Source organism: Rhipicephalus sanguineus, chromosome 3 (assembly GCF_013339695.2).
Source record: "Rhipicephalus sanguineus isolate Rsan-2018 chromosome 3, BIME_Rsan_1.4, whole genome shotgun sequence".
Taxonomy (NCBI): Eukaryota; Metazoa; Arthropoda; class Arachnida; order Ixodida; family Ixodidae; genus Rhipicephalus; species Rhipicephalus sanguineus.
In genome coordinates this window covers 133,095,161-133,108,336 of record NC_051178.1, presented here as the reverse complement: position 1 = coordinate 133,108,336, position 13,176 = coordinate 133,095,161, and the positions used below count along the sequence as shown (strand labels likewise).

General features: G+C 47.3%; 1 protein-coding gene across 1 annotated transcript in view; it reads right to left on the bottom strand.

Annotated features, from left to right (window-relative positions):
- LOC119387173 (adenylate cyclase type 5) overlaps nt 1-12,807 on the bottom strand; it is a 179,115-nt gene extending 166,308 nt beyond the window's left edge. Inside the window, exon 1 of the mRNA XM_037654484.2 lies at nt 12,711-12,807. The gene's annotated coding sequence lies outside the window, so the exon portion shown is untranslated. The remainder of the gene's footprint in view (nt 1-12,710) is intronic.
- Between the last annotated feature and the right edge of the window lie 369 nt (nt 12,808-13,176).

Here is a 13,176-nt window from a genome sequence, read left to right as displayed (position 1 = left end):
ATGGCGCCTTCGACCCGCCGCGTGGCAGGGCAACGTGTTGTGTGTATACTGTATACGCGCGTCTCGTGCCTTTGCCGCAAGCACGCGAAGGCAGGCAGCACAGACACAAACAGGATGAGCCGCGACAGGCCGCCGTGCAAGCCGCAGCGTATACGCATACAACGCACGCGTCTCCTTCGCTCTCCCGCGGATAGGTCCAGGTAAACAGCGAGCGCTCGCGTGGCACGGCCATGTACGAAGCGACCATAACGTTCGTGTATAGCACCGGACAGGACCGACGCTGGACTGCGTGCGCCGTGTATGCGGGAAACATTAAGCCGATGCTGTGTCTTCCTTTCGACGGAGGCGACCGCACAATAAAGGCGCGCGCGGGCTTTTCCGCGTGCGCGCCTTTGACGCGCGTCGGCGATTGCATAATGTCTGAATTACAAACGCTTCGGGTATACAGCAGCCGAGGCCGGCGTGCTGTGTTGTGCCCGTCTCGATGCTTCCGCGCTGTATTCGTACGACAGCGCGCCTGCGTTGCTTGTGGCAGAGAGAGAGAGAGAGAAGAGCGAATGCGGAAGTCGTGGTGCTGCCAATCGTTTTATGATCTCTGGAAGACAATTAGTGAAGCACCGGCAGTTTTCTAAACAAACAAGTTCTTCCTGCTTTATCCTGTCGTATTCTCCCATGCTTGTATGTATGTTTTGTTTACGTTTCCTTAACTGTTGGACGAGCTTGCTGCCACAGTCCCGTACGTATATGGCGTATACACGCGTATTTTACGGATAAATTTGTGGATACGAAGGACAAATTGAGCCTCGGCGTGCTTGCTGGCATCCCTCTTGCCGAGAAGACAGCTTGGACAACTTGTTTTGTGTCTAGTACATATAGTGAGCATATACCTGTTCGGTACAGGCGGTACGGACCTTCGGGGCAGAGACAAAACGCACGGTGTGTCTTCTAGTAATTGCGCAGGGCGCCATCGTCTGTACAACAGCGAGAACACGCGACAGTGTTCTCCAACCGCTGCAGTAATTTGCATATGTATATAATAACCTCCCTTTTTTACCGTTTTTTCGCGTGCTTTCTCCGTTGTGACCTTCTCCTATACCTCTTCTTGCTCATAAACACCAACTGACGTTACATGCATGCTTTCCTCGCTCTCCCGGACTCAGCTATTCTCTCTATACAGTGAACTCGTGGCTCTCGCATGTTTACTACGCACAAGCGGGTTTCCAACGGATGGCGCGATAAGGTCTGTCCTTGGAAACCGAACACGTATTCTAGCCGAGTGCACAGAGAATTCGATGCCTCTTGCTTCGCCGCGGCAAAACCAAACCAATGCCTGAGCTGCACGGCGCATATGGTGGTGTGTACAGTGCTAGACATAACCCTCGAAAGCTAGTGAAGAAACAACCACTGTACTGTAGAACTGTACAAGTGTACTACAACGCGAATACTTTGTTAATGTTTTTTTCTTCGTTTCATCATTGCCATAGCGTGACTGAGACTCAGTACGAATATCGGTTTTCTGAAGCTGCTCCATCAGTGAGCAGTGTGCGTTCAGCCCTTGCATTTTACATGAATAGCGGACTGTAAGGTGGATCAATGCATCAAAGTAGCGGTTCTTTCTTTCTTTCTTTCTTTCTTTCTTTCTTTCTTTCTTTCTTTCTTTCTTTCTTTCTTTCTTTCTTTCTTTCTTTCTTTCTTTCTTTCTTTCTTTCTTTCTTTCTTTCTTTCTTTCTTTCTTTCTTTCTTTCTTTCCTTTCTTTCTTTCTTTCTTTCTTTGCGCAAGAACCGAACAGAAAATGTAGGCTATTAAAGCGAGTCACAACTGAATGTGGTCGTCTGTGCGTTGCGAAAAAAAGTTAAAACACATAAAAATAACAAAAGCGAGAACAAAGGCCGATAGGTATGCTACCACAGAAACCTCATATCAGTTTTAACTCGCGGTGGAGTCTGTATGCCTTCGATTATTGCATTTTTTTTTCGCAGAAGACACTCGAGGCGAATGACTTTTTAACGATATCATCGCCAGAGCGGTGTTTCGTATCAACTGAATCGTCAAAACACTGCGAGTCGCCAGAAAACAAAGGGCTGCCGAAACGTATAGCAACGTGTAGACACTCCAGCAGGTTCCATTCGACGGAACAGACCGCTGAGCGCGCGTGAACGCCATTATCGAAATAACCGGCCGTTGGCCTATACGCTTGCGCACGTGTGTGTATGCCGCTTCACTCGATTCGAAGTGAGAACGCGCTGATGTCGTTTGAACAGTGATGACCAGGGTCAGCTTGCCGGTCACCACGTTTTTTTTATTTTTACTTTCTATTTCGTAAAACGGCCATCGCAATGGCGCAATACGAGGCTCGTCTTGATCTGTGGGCGCCAAAATGAAGAGTAGAGCTTGTGATATGTTCGACAGGCGATGGCCAAAATCGCAGTCATCAAGCTTTCTTAGTCTCTCCCAGAAAGTGTCTATTGAAGCGCGACGTAGGGTGCAATGCCCGCGACCTTCCGCCAAGTTGACATCGCCTCCTCTATGTTCTTAAAAACTAGTGAAAAAAGCGAAATATTGAACGAGAAGACAAAGGCAAAATCGTTGAAATTTCTCTTTTTTTATTGTTCCTAAATCTTTACTACCATAAAAGCCTCAAACGTATAGGAATAAACACTTACTTAGCAATAAAAAATCTACACATGGCTGACCGAAAACGTCGAAAAAGAATATCGCCGCAATGCGAACGATATGAAGCGTCAGAAATTGTTACGAGCATCACTGATTTACAGAAGAAACTGCTTTCCTCCCTAACGAAGCACTAGCATGCGGGGCAGTGTGAGTATGTATTAGGCGTTGGGAGTGTGTGTATCGTTGATTGATTGATTGATTGATTGATTGATTGATTGATTGATTGATTGATTGATTGATTGATTGACTGACTGACTGACTGACTGATTGATTGATTGATTGATTGATTGATTGATTGATTGATTGATTGATTGATTGATTGATTGATTGATTGATTGATTGATTGATTGATTGATCCGACTCCACCCTTTCGAAGAATCAAATGTTTTAGCGGTGTTCGCGCGCCTAGTAATATGCCTCCAAAAACGAATCAGCAACAGCAATTTCATGTCTTATTACTGGCTCCAAAAGTTCGAGGGCGTAGACAACACCTTCTCGCCACACCGCGGTGAAACTTAAACCGACTTCTCTAGCGCATTTTTCACCGGAACGCTCGCCTCCTTTTGCGTAAGTGCTTGGTCAAATTACAGCTCTGATACGCTTTACGAAGTTCATGGGTGCAAATAGTGCTAGTAATGTACCTACATACTGCTCAAATGGGAACTGTTTCAATGTAATAAGCTAGTGAAACACTGAAAACAGCGGATATAATTACGAGAAATCGTCGAGTTTCCAGCGCCTATATTCAACCTTAATCAGCATAATTTCGAAACATATACGTGATATGGGCCCAACTGCATGTGCCCCGGGAACGGTATTATTCCTGTCTCGCTGCGCGCGCATGTTACCAATAACTGCGTCGCGTTCGCTACACGGATAGAATTTTAATTGGCACAGTGAAGCCGTAAGCATGAAAGTAATCGAACTGGCGCACGCGCTTACCTCCAGCATCTCTTCTCCCTCTCTCTCCTTCGTACTTTTTTGCGAGAACTCTGTCATAAGCGAAATACATTATGCCGTCTTAGAGCACGGTTACCTAATTTTCTTCGCAGAGAAGTAAGTTCGGGTCGCTTTCTGGCCTCGGGGCCGCGATGGAAACGAAGCATAATTGCGCAAGAATTCTTTTCAAACTCAGGAGCCTAGTCGTACGGTGCTTGCGGCAAGTTTCACCTCAAGACGCGCAGCGAGCGCACAGTACTGTATATACGTATATTCTATTAATGCACAGGCAGCCTAGCTCGTAACTATACATATATTCGCAAAGAGAACAACCGCTAATCTGCGAAGTTCGGCGAACCCCGCGCATAGACAGCGTGACGGTCGTGGGTTTGGCAACGGCATTAATTTTCAGAGCGCTAAATGTCCATATTCTATTAAGGCTAGCCAATCTTCTTGTGACCAAAACGAAACTTGCAGCTTCACGTCGTTCGTCGTCCTCAGGGACATTTTCTTTCTTTCTTTCTTTCTTTCTTTCTTTCTTTCTTTCTTTCTTTCTTTCTTTCTTTCTTTCTTTCTTTCTTTCTTTCTTTCTTTCTTTCTTTCTTTCTTTCTTTCTTTCTTTCTTTCTTTCTTTCTTTCTTTCTCGGCGGCGTCCTGAGTTCTTTCTCTTTCTCACGAGGAAAAATTCATTCATCATCATTCATTCATTCATTCATTCATTCATTCATTCATTCATTCATTCATTCATTCATTCATTGATAGTGGTCAGTGCCCTCAGTGTAGGGCTGCGCTGCCATTTGCGACACGACGGACCAATTGGAGAACGGTTAGTTTCCCTCTTCATTTCGAGATGCACCCTTAAAAGCATCTGGAAGTTGCACAATGTGGGGAAGTCGACCCTCGGAGAATATACAAGCTGAGAACTGGTCGTTTTGCCCCAAAGCAAACTCAGGAGTTGATCGCCACACGCACAGCCGGGAATGGAGTGACGTGCAGCTAGTGCTGTCGTTCTTCCGATAGGCTTATGCACTTACTAGCTGATTTCCTGGCGTATGGGCAGTGCGGTAGAAGAAGCCCGCATCACAAAACGAAAAGCGGACGGGGGCAAAGCACGCCCACGGATATAAATTACGATTGCGGGACCGTTGCGGCAAGTTTCCATCCTCTTGCTTCCAGCTCTTACGGCAGACTGACTCAGCCGTGCGGAACGCTGCGTTTCCTTCCAGTTTCGACAGACCAGATTGCTGCCACCGCCTGCCGATATACTGCGTACAGCCTAGAAGCCGTTCACCACCAATTAGGCGAAGTCGCCTGGAGCACCGGCCCTCGAACGATATGGTTGTTTCAAGAAAATTGATGGCCGCGCCCCCGAAGCTTATATAAATGGATGGCCCATAGGCGTGCGCGCGTCGCGCACTTGAGAACCCGAGGCGAGCGGACGGCCCTTTCAAGTCCTAGAAAGATCGTTAACTGATCTTGCGGTTTTCCTTTCTCCCAGCCTGGCTTGCCTTTCGTTGTTTTGAAGCTGAGCACTTGTGCAGAATGGGTATGTGATTATTAGAGCAACCAGTGAAATGATGTACGATGAGGTTCCTAAGGTACGGATGGAGATAAGTTCTGTTTCCTTTCCTAATTTCTTTATTTTTTCTTTTGCTCTCTCTCTCAATCACACACACACACACACACATACACACACACACACACACACACACACACACACACACACACACACACACACACACACGCACGTACGCACGCACACTTACAAGGATACATCTGTCTAGTACCGTTCGTGACCCCAATAATTCATGTTACCCCGTTTGCCGGCGCCATTTCCTCAACACTCTCAGTGTTTTCCCCACCGCCTTTGACACAAGCCCAGCTCTGTCGCTCCCGTCCAGCGACCGAGGCGTTAGCAGTGCTCCGTCTTGCCGGCTCCTCAAGATTTCCAGTCAAACGAGTACGCGATTGCTCAATGCACATGGGGCGTGTTCTCATTAGAAAGCCGCGAACTCCAGGAATCCTTGAAGCGAAAGGCAAAAAAGAAAGGAAACCTTGAGAGTCATCTGAAGTGTGCACCTCGACCAATCTACACTTCACGTGTGTAGTAGCAAAGTTGCTTTTCTTTTTTTTTAACGTTATCGTACGTTTTAGTTACGCAAAGCCGTCTCGTTGTAGTATATGGTTGTCACAGTTCTTTCCACTTTCGTTAACGTCACAAGACGCCGTCATGCGTATGGCGTCGGTATGTGGTTATCTAACCATGAAGCAGCGCCCATCGAGCGAAATCTCGTAGGGTATAGCCGTCGAAATGGAAATGGAAATGTGACAGCGCGTTTGTCTTTCGCTTAGACAGAGGAATTCGCACAGTCGGGGTATAAGAAGCGTACAGTTTTCAGCGGACACAGTTGCCGAGATGGCTACTACTGTTACCTTTATTCCTGTTACACCTGTGTGTAATAGGCATCTGATGCGTCGCAAACACTGCAACGTACGCAGTTTTATCGGTGATGAGGGACCTCGCCAGTACGGTGAAAACTGAGAAAAAAGAAAAGCCGGCGTCTTGAAAAATTTGCACGTTAACGCTTGCGACGAAAATCTGAATAACGTCGGTGTTATGTAAGAGATAGAAAAAAAAGACTACAAGGTTGGCCGTTCTAGCGGAAGAAAAGGAGGACATATAGAGATTAAGGAACTCCGAGGATACCCTATACTTAATTCGAAGTCGCCCGCTGCAGCGTGTCTCATGGATGAGATTGCGGTTTCGGCACGTTAAATACCGGAATTTACCGATGCGGTGGTGTAATCCCCGCATATACATATTGTCTTTTATCGCGCTATTCACCTGGCATTTTATCTCCGTTAGACATCCACGGTACGCATCCGCACTCGTAGCGTGGCTGTGCATATTTCGCCAACCATTCCTAAGCAGTTCTTAAAAGTAATGTTTACTGCAACGAAGGCGGTCACCGATGTAAGGCTCATTGGAAGCACACCTCGTAAGAGCAGTTGAAGGGATCGCCGCATTGCTGACCTCACGGTTCCCTTGAACTTCATACGCTGGCAAAGGGGGAGTGATTCATAAAAAAACAGGAAGGGAAAAATGAGAGCCCCGCAATTGTCTATCCAGGGGATGCACCTCAGCAGTGCTCTCTGGGGGATGGGATAAGGAGGGATTAAAGAGTAAAAGGAAAGAGTAGGAGTGGGGGATCCGGTCAGCGAAGTTCATGCACGGGGCACGATAGCGGTGCACGAGGACATCACGGAAAGGCGGGCCTTAATCGGTGAAGGTGCTCGGCTTGGCTGACGTGGGAACCTCACGGCACGACGATCGGCCAGAGGCACGGACATCACAGAGAGTCGAAACTCAATCCGAGAGAGGTGCAGGGCGTAGCGGACGACGCACCGTTCGCAGCGGCACGCGTCGGCGAGAGGCAGAGAGAAACTCGGCATCGCGGACGACGCGACCACCCGCATGAAATCCACCGAGCGAATCCCAAACGCTGGCAAAGCGCGTTGCGTTGCAAAAGACGAGTTCTAGTGTTCAAAAGCGAATGCTCTTGAAAAGTTCAATTCAACGCATACAAAAGGGACAGTTAGCTGGCGAGACAAACTTTAAATAAGCACGCAGTGCGCCAGAAAGGTGCTCAGCAGGTAAGAGCCGCCGAAGGGTGCCGGCAACTCGATAATGAAGAGCATGAAACACACACGCGCGCGCGCGCACGCACGCACGCACACAAACAGACAGACAGACAGACGCGCGCGCTCGCCGCGCACGCACACACGCACACGCGCCACACACACACACCACACACACACACACACGCCACACACACACCCACACACACAACACACACACACACCACACACACACACACACACACACACACACACACACACACACACACACAAAAGCTTTTGAAACTTGACAGCCTCGAAAGCCACCCTCATCCGAGGATGAAGAAGTGTTTACAGAAGGGGACGGGAACATGGGACTTTTTCGCAGAATGCACAGACGGACGGCTGTATAGTTCAGCCTGCGAAATAAGCCGCAGCGATATCAAACAAGCTGCGCGCAGATGAGAAGGACACTGTGGAACCCGGATGGAATTAAAATTTCACGTTGAATTGGCGTCCAACTTTTCGTCAAGCCCCCAGTCTACAGGAAGGCATGGACTGTGAAACTTTCCGACTGCAACCGATAAGCCGTGCAGCAGTCTTTGTTTCTTTTTTTTTTTTTTTCTAAATGCTGGTTACTGTTTAGCTTTCGTCACACTAAATGCCGAAACATTGCGAAACTGCGGACTTGCGCAACATAGCGAGCGCACGGTTGCACTCGCAAATGTATTCGTACATAAATATGCGTCGCTTCGTGACTGGCCATTATTAGCTGCCCCCCCTGAAATGTAGGAATTTTGACTGTATTCTCTCGACCCATCTCTGCGACTGCGGCTACTACCTGGTCTTTCCCGGGAAGAAGATACAGTGTTGTGCTGTCTGCGTCTGGGTGTAGCGTTCACCAACGCCTACTCATTTAAGATAGAGATGGCCGACAACGCCGATTGCAACGACTGTGCCGTTGAGGAAACTATTGAGCACCTTCTGTGTTACTGCCCGACATACGCAACCGAGAGGCTTCAACTCAGCACTGCAAAAATCAAATGGACGGAAGCGCTTTCACTGTCGCGAAAATATTGGGACCATGGGGCTGCCCATCACAGTTCCGAAAGGCAACGAAAGCGCTGTTGCGTTTTCACAAGGATACCGGACTGATTCCCCGTTTGTGATATCAAACGCGGAACTCTTACGTCGGCAGAAAGAGTGACTTTTCTCTCCTCCTATCTAACTTTCCTTCCCCCTCCCCCCTTCCCCAGTGCAGGGTAGCCTACCGGGCTCAGCCCTGGTTAACCTCCCTGCCTTTCTTTTATTCCACATGTTGCTCAGTCATCGAGGAGCGCTTTAGGAGCACTGACGGTCTGTGCTATAAAAAGACGCGTGGTAACAATATATAAGGGTGAGCCCAAAATACAACTTTCGTTCGCCATCCGATGTGCGACACAAGCACTACGTTGTCATTAGGGCTAATTGGGATCTCATAGAATGGCCGCACTTGGCAGCATCGTTCAACCTTCATTACACCTTCGATTAATGACTGTTTAATTGCTGCCTACAAAAGTCCGAATGCTGGATGCATTTATATATAGGAAATATCGCATATCGACATTTTTAGCTCTCATCTACTTGAACGCCTTATCCACGGTAGGCTAGATTCCGAGATAGCAGGCTCTTCTGTAGCGAAAGTTTGCATCCTGTCCTAGATTACTACTACTACTACTACTACTACTACTACTACTACTACTACTACTACTACTACTACTACTACTACTACTATTGCCACCACGACCACCACCGCCGCCATAAACGTGGCAACAACTAATGCGACAACAACAACAACAACAACACGAACAATGGTAACATTTCCAGTTTCCGCAGCACTGCACAGTTCTAGACGATGCACCGTAAAAAAAAAAAAAAATGTGCTCTGCGACACGGGGGCGAGCTCTTCCGACGCACTTGAGAGGGGGAGACGACAACACCTGAAAATCCTCGCTCGCTAAAGCGCATTAGGATCGTTTCGAAACGCGCTCAAGACAGATTGCGACAACGTCCCGACGAAACACATAATTGGGCCTTCAAAGTCAAACGCTTTTTGCCCCTGCACCCACACAAAAGGAATTATCGACTGCACGAAGCGATATATACAAGGGGGCAGACACAAGGAAACGTCCTTTACGTCTCCTCTCTCTCTCTTTTTTTTATCATCATTTTATTTCTGGCATCTTCCGACTCTCGAAAAAATGAACGCCTCTTGGGAACTGCTCGTGGAAGATAAGTTGTTTGCGGGAAAAGCCTTCGGCGAGTGCTACAAGTTGGAGAGGCCCCCTCTCCGCCTTCCACTCACCTTTTATAAATGATATTTTTTTTACAGCGCACTTTCATTTCTCTTCGCACTATTTTTCGATCTGCGGACTGAAGAGTCAGCAGAGAAATGTCTCTTAAAGTGAGTGTCACGATGTCAGAATGTTAAAAAAGAAAAAAGAGAGCCGCGAAGCAAGAACAGCGATGATGCTGCTGTATAGCCGCGCAAACTAAAGAAAGAAAGTAAGACCCAACGCGCTTGAGGCAACTAGCCTGCAATGCGCATTTCGCGTCCAGTTTTGTAAACAGCTCACTTTATTTATTATTTTTTTTTTTGCAACACTAAAGCTATAAAGGCAGAATGTGCGGCGTTATAAGCCATACCCACTTTTTTTTTTCTCGCGTACCTTTCAAACGAATTTAGGACGACATCAACACGTGCCTATCGGATTACGCGAACGATGAGCGAAACATCGGGCATTTATATAAAGCGCTTCGGACTCGTTGCAAATGCGCCCTCTTGAAAAGGGCACGCGTACTCGCACCAAATATCATTGACGGCAGAAAGCTGCCGGACCTCATCCGACAGGACACGGATATAACCAGATACCGTTTTATTTATTTATTTATTTATTTATTATTTATTATTTATTTATTTATTTATTTATTTATTTATTTATTATTTATTTATTTAATGGAGGTTGGCAAATGATACGAGTGATGATCAGTGAGAAGACCGTCATAAAGTTGATTTCTGACTAATGCGTGCACGTCGAATTCCGCCGTGAAACAGAAAAAAAAAAAAAGATAGAAAATCCATCCAACTCACGTCAAGAGGTTTTGTAAGGGAGTGCGTCCGTCTGTATGTGACTGCACACCGCACTAGTAAGGGATGGCGTCGCTTTACTTCAAATCCGCGCGCAAGAGTAAACACACGCTTCCTGTTCCCTGGCAAGCATTAGGGACCTTGCGGCTTATTTATTTTCGATTTTGGACTGGAAGCTCTATACTATGAGAAGCGGTCGTTCTCTATAAGTGTACCACCGCGTGCGGTAGCACGATTTCACTCTACCACTAAAGTTTTACCGAGAAAAAAAAAAGAAGGAAGCAAGACAAAAAAAAAAGAAAACTATTTTTGGACGCGCTTGAAGAACAATACCTATAAGGTGAGGCACACTGTGTCATTCTTTTTCAAACGCGTCCTAACATACAGTGTGCTGTTCCAATCAGCCCTAAGAAAGAGCACTCCCGAGAAAAAAACAACACTAGTATAGGCCATAAATTACAAAGCTTTCAGCGCATTTCGTACAGGGTAGTATATATAACCTGCTTTCAACCATGCGTGCTGTAGACCGAGAGCCTCGCCCACCGTGATGTATACCTGTATGGATCGCACCCGTCGACAATTCTATCATTTGTTTTCCCTTGTAAATATCACCGCAAGCGCGCGATGTCGAGACGGATGGCTCCTCTCTGAAGCAAATCGCCCATCTGAACAGTTGTACACAGAACGGTTGTACGCATTCCCTGTCAATCATCAACTTACGCGCAGAATGTGGCGCTCTGTGCACGCAAGAGGAAATGGTAAACCGCGAAGCGGTATCAAGTGTAATATGCGATGAAGCGATGGTTAGAATACGTGTAAAAACACAAATGGAAGTAAAGTGACGGCGTAAAAGCGTGGTAAAGCAGATATTGGTTCGAAGGAACAAGAACAATGACTATGGTAAATTAGCTCTACTGGTCTACCTCGATGAGTTGCACACACCTACGATTCGATTATGCTATAACTTGCCGCTAGAATCAATTGAAATCGTGTTTGTGTCTAGAAAGGACGCTTGTACAAAATGCTGCGTAGAGGGAGGAAGCAAAACAGGAGAGAGAGGAAAGAAAGAAGGGTACGTTAACCAGTTTAGACCAGGCGACGTGTTTATGTATGTATGTATGTATGTATGTATGTATGTATGTATGTATGTATGTATGTATGTATGTATGTATGTATGTATGTATGTATGTATGTATGTATGTATGTATGTATGTATGTATGTATGTATGTATGTATGTATGTATGTATGTATGTATGTATGTATGTATGTATGTATGTATGTATGTATGCATGTATGTCGCGTAACACCTCACACTTACATTTACTGCAGAAAAAGAACAAATTATAGACATCTATGTGTTTAACTTAACAGTTAGCTCATAAGACATGGAGGAGCAGCCGCCATTAGATATGCCCTGACAACATCTTCATCGTTCCTTACGGTAAATGAAGAAGCAAATGTACTGAAATGCGTGCAGTAAGGAAAATGGTTAGGAATCACTCTGAGCAGTTACAGGACGGAGCTTGTGCGACACCCCTTGCTAATCAAGAAATGCTCAAGTGGAACAGTTGCCGGCTATGTATGCCAGGCTAACCCCGCCTGCTGCAACACCACCACCGAATAAACTCACATCTCCGACGGTTTTCTGCCTGTTGCGTCGATGTGTTCCTGTTTGGCAACTGCGGTAATGAGCGTCTCCCCATGCAAGCTGTGTTGACTGCGTTCATTAGAGAGCTGTGTGGCTATACCCAAGGATATATCCTCACACTGTACTTTTCACTGCCCGTACGCAAGGGCCAGAACCACCGGGAACCGATGAAGAGGTTGCTGAAATTTCGGTGGTAACGGGTCGCCATCACATCGTTACTGCAGGCCCTGTGGCATACGACAGCTCTTGATTCGGCAAAAATATTTGATCACGTGAAGCACACACGTAACTGCAGATAAGGGATCTCGCCATGTCGCACCGATTATTTGTACACACACTGGTAAAAGCGAAGCCGTTCCGTTGTGCGGTTGAAGACGTGGTTGCCGTATGTTTCCACCTGGAGTGGTCGCGCCAGCGGCTGAGGTGTCGCGCCGCTAAGCTCGAGGACGAGGATACGCTACCCGGTCACGGTGGTCACATTTCGACGGAGGCGAAATGCGAAAAGGACCCGTGTACCCAGATTTAGATGCACGTGCAAGATCCCCCAGCTGGTGAAGATGGGAATCCCGAGTCCCGAGCTACTACGGCGTGCATCGTAATCATACCGTGGTTCTGGCACGTAAAATTGTTGATGTTACACGCCAACAACGTCAACTAAACGAACAAGGAAAAGTAAAGCCCAATCCGGCGCCTTCCAACTCACCAGCTCGATCCGGACGGCGCGACGCAAGTCCCCGACTAAATCCAACAAGCCGTAGCTCCATCGCGTCCGAGTGATTCCGCGCGAGTGACGCAAGTTGCCTGTGGGCAAGAAGACGCGGCGGTGGCGACGGCGGCGGCGCACGTAAAATCGAGAATAAGAACCAGTCGGTCATAAGGCACGCTCGAAAGAAAAGGAAAGAAAACGAAAACAAAGAAAGAAGGCGATGGAAAACGTGGAGAGGCATGCGACGCGACGACCGTCTACATGGCAGGCTCTCTCGACCCGAAGCAGACGGAGGAGGGATGCTCGGCAAGGGGACTTCCACCTGTTGGCGACCTTCAGGCGACGACCAAAGGGGTGGAGGAAAGAGAGAGAGGGGGGGGGGTGAAATAAAAGAACGGCGATTGCGCGCGCATCGAGTGAAAGCGGTTTCCTCTTGCGGCCGCTGGCTCGCTCTAGCAGTGCG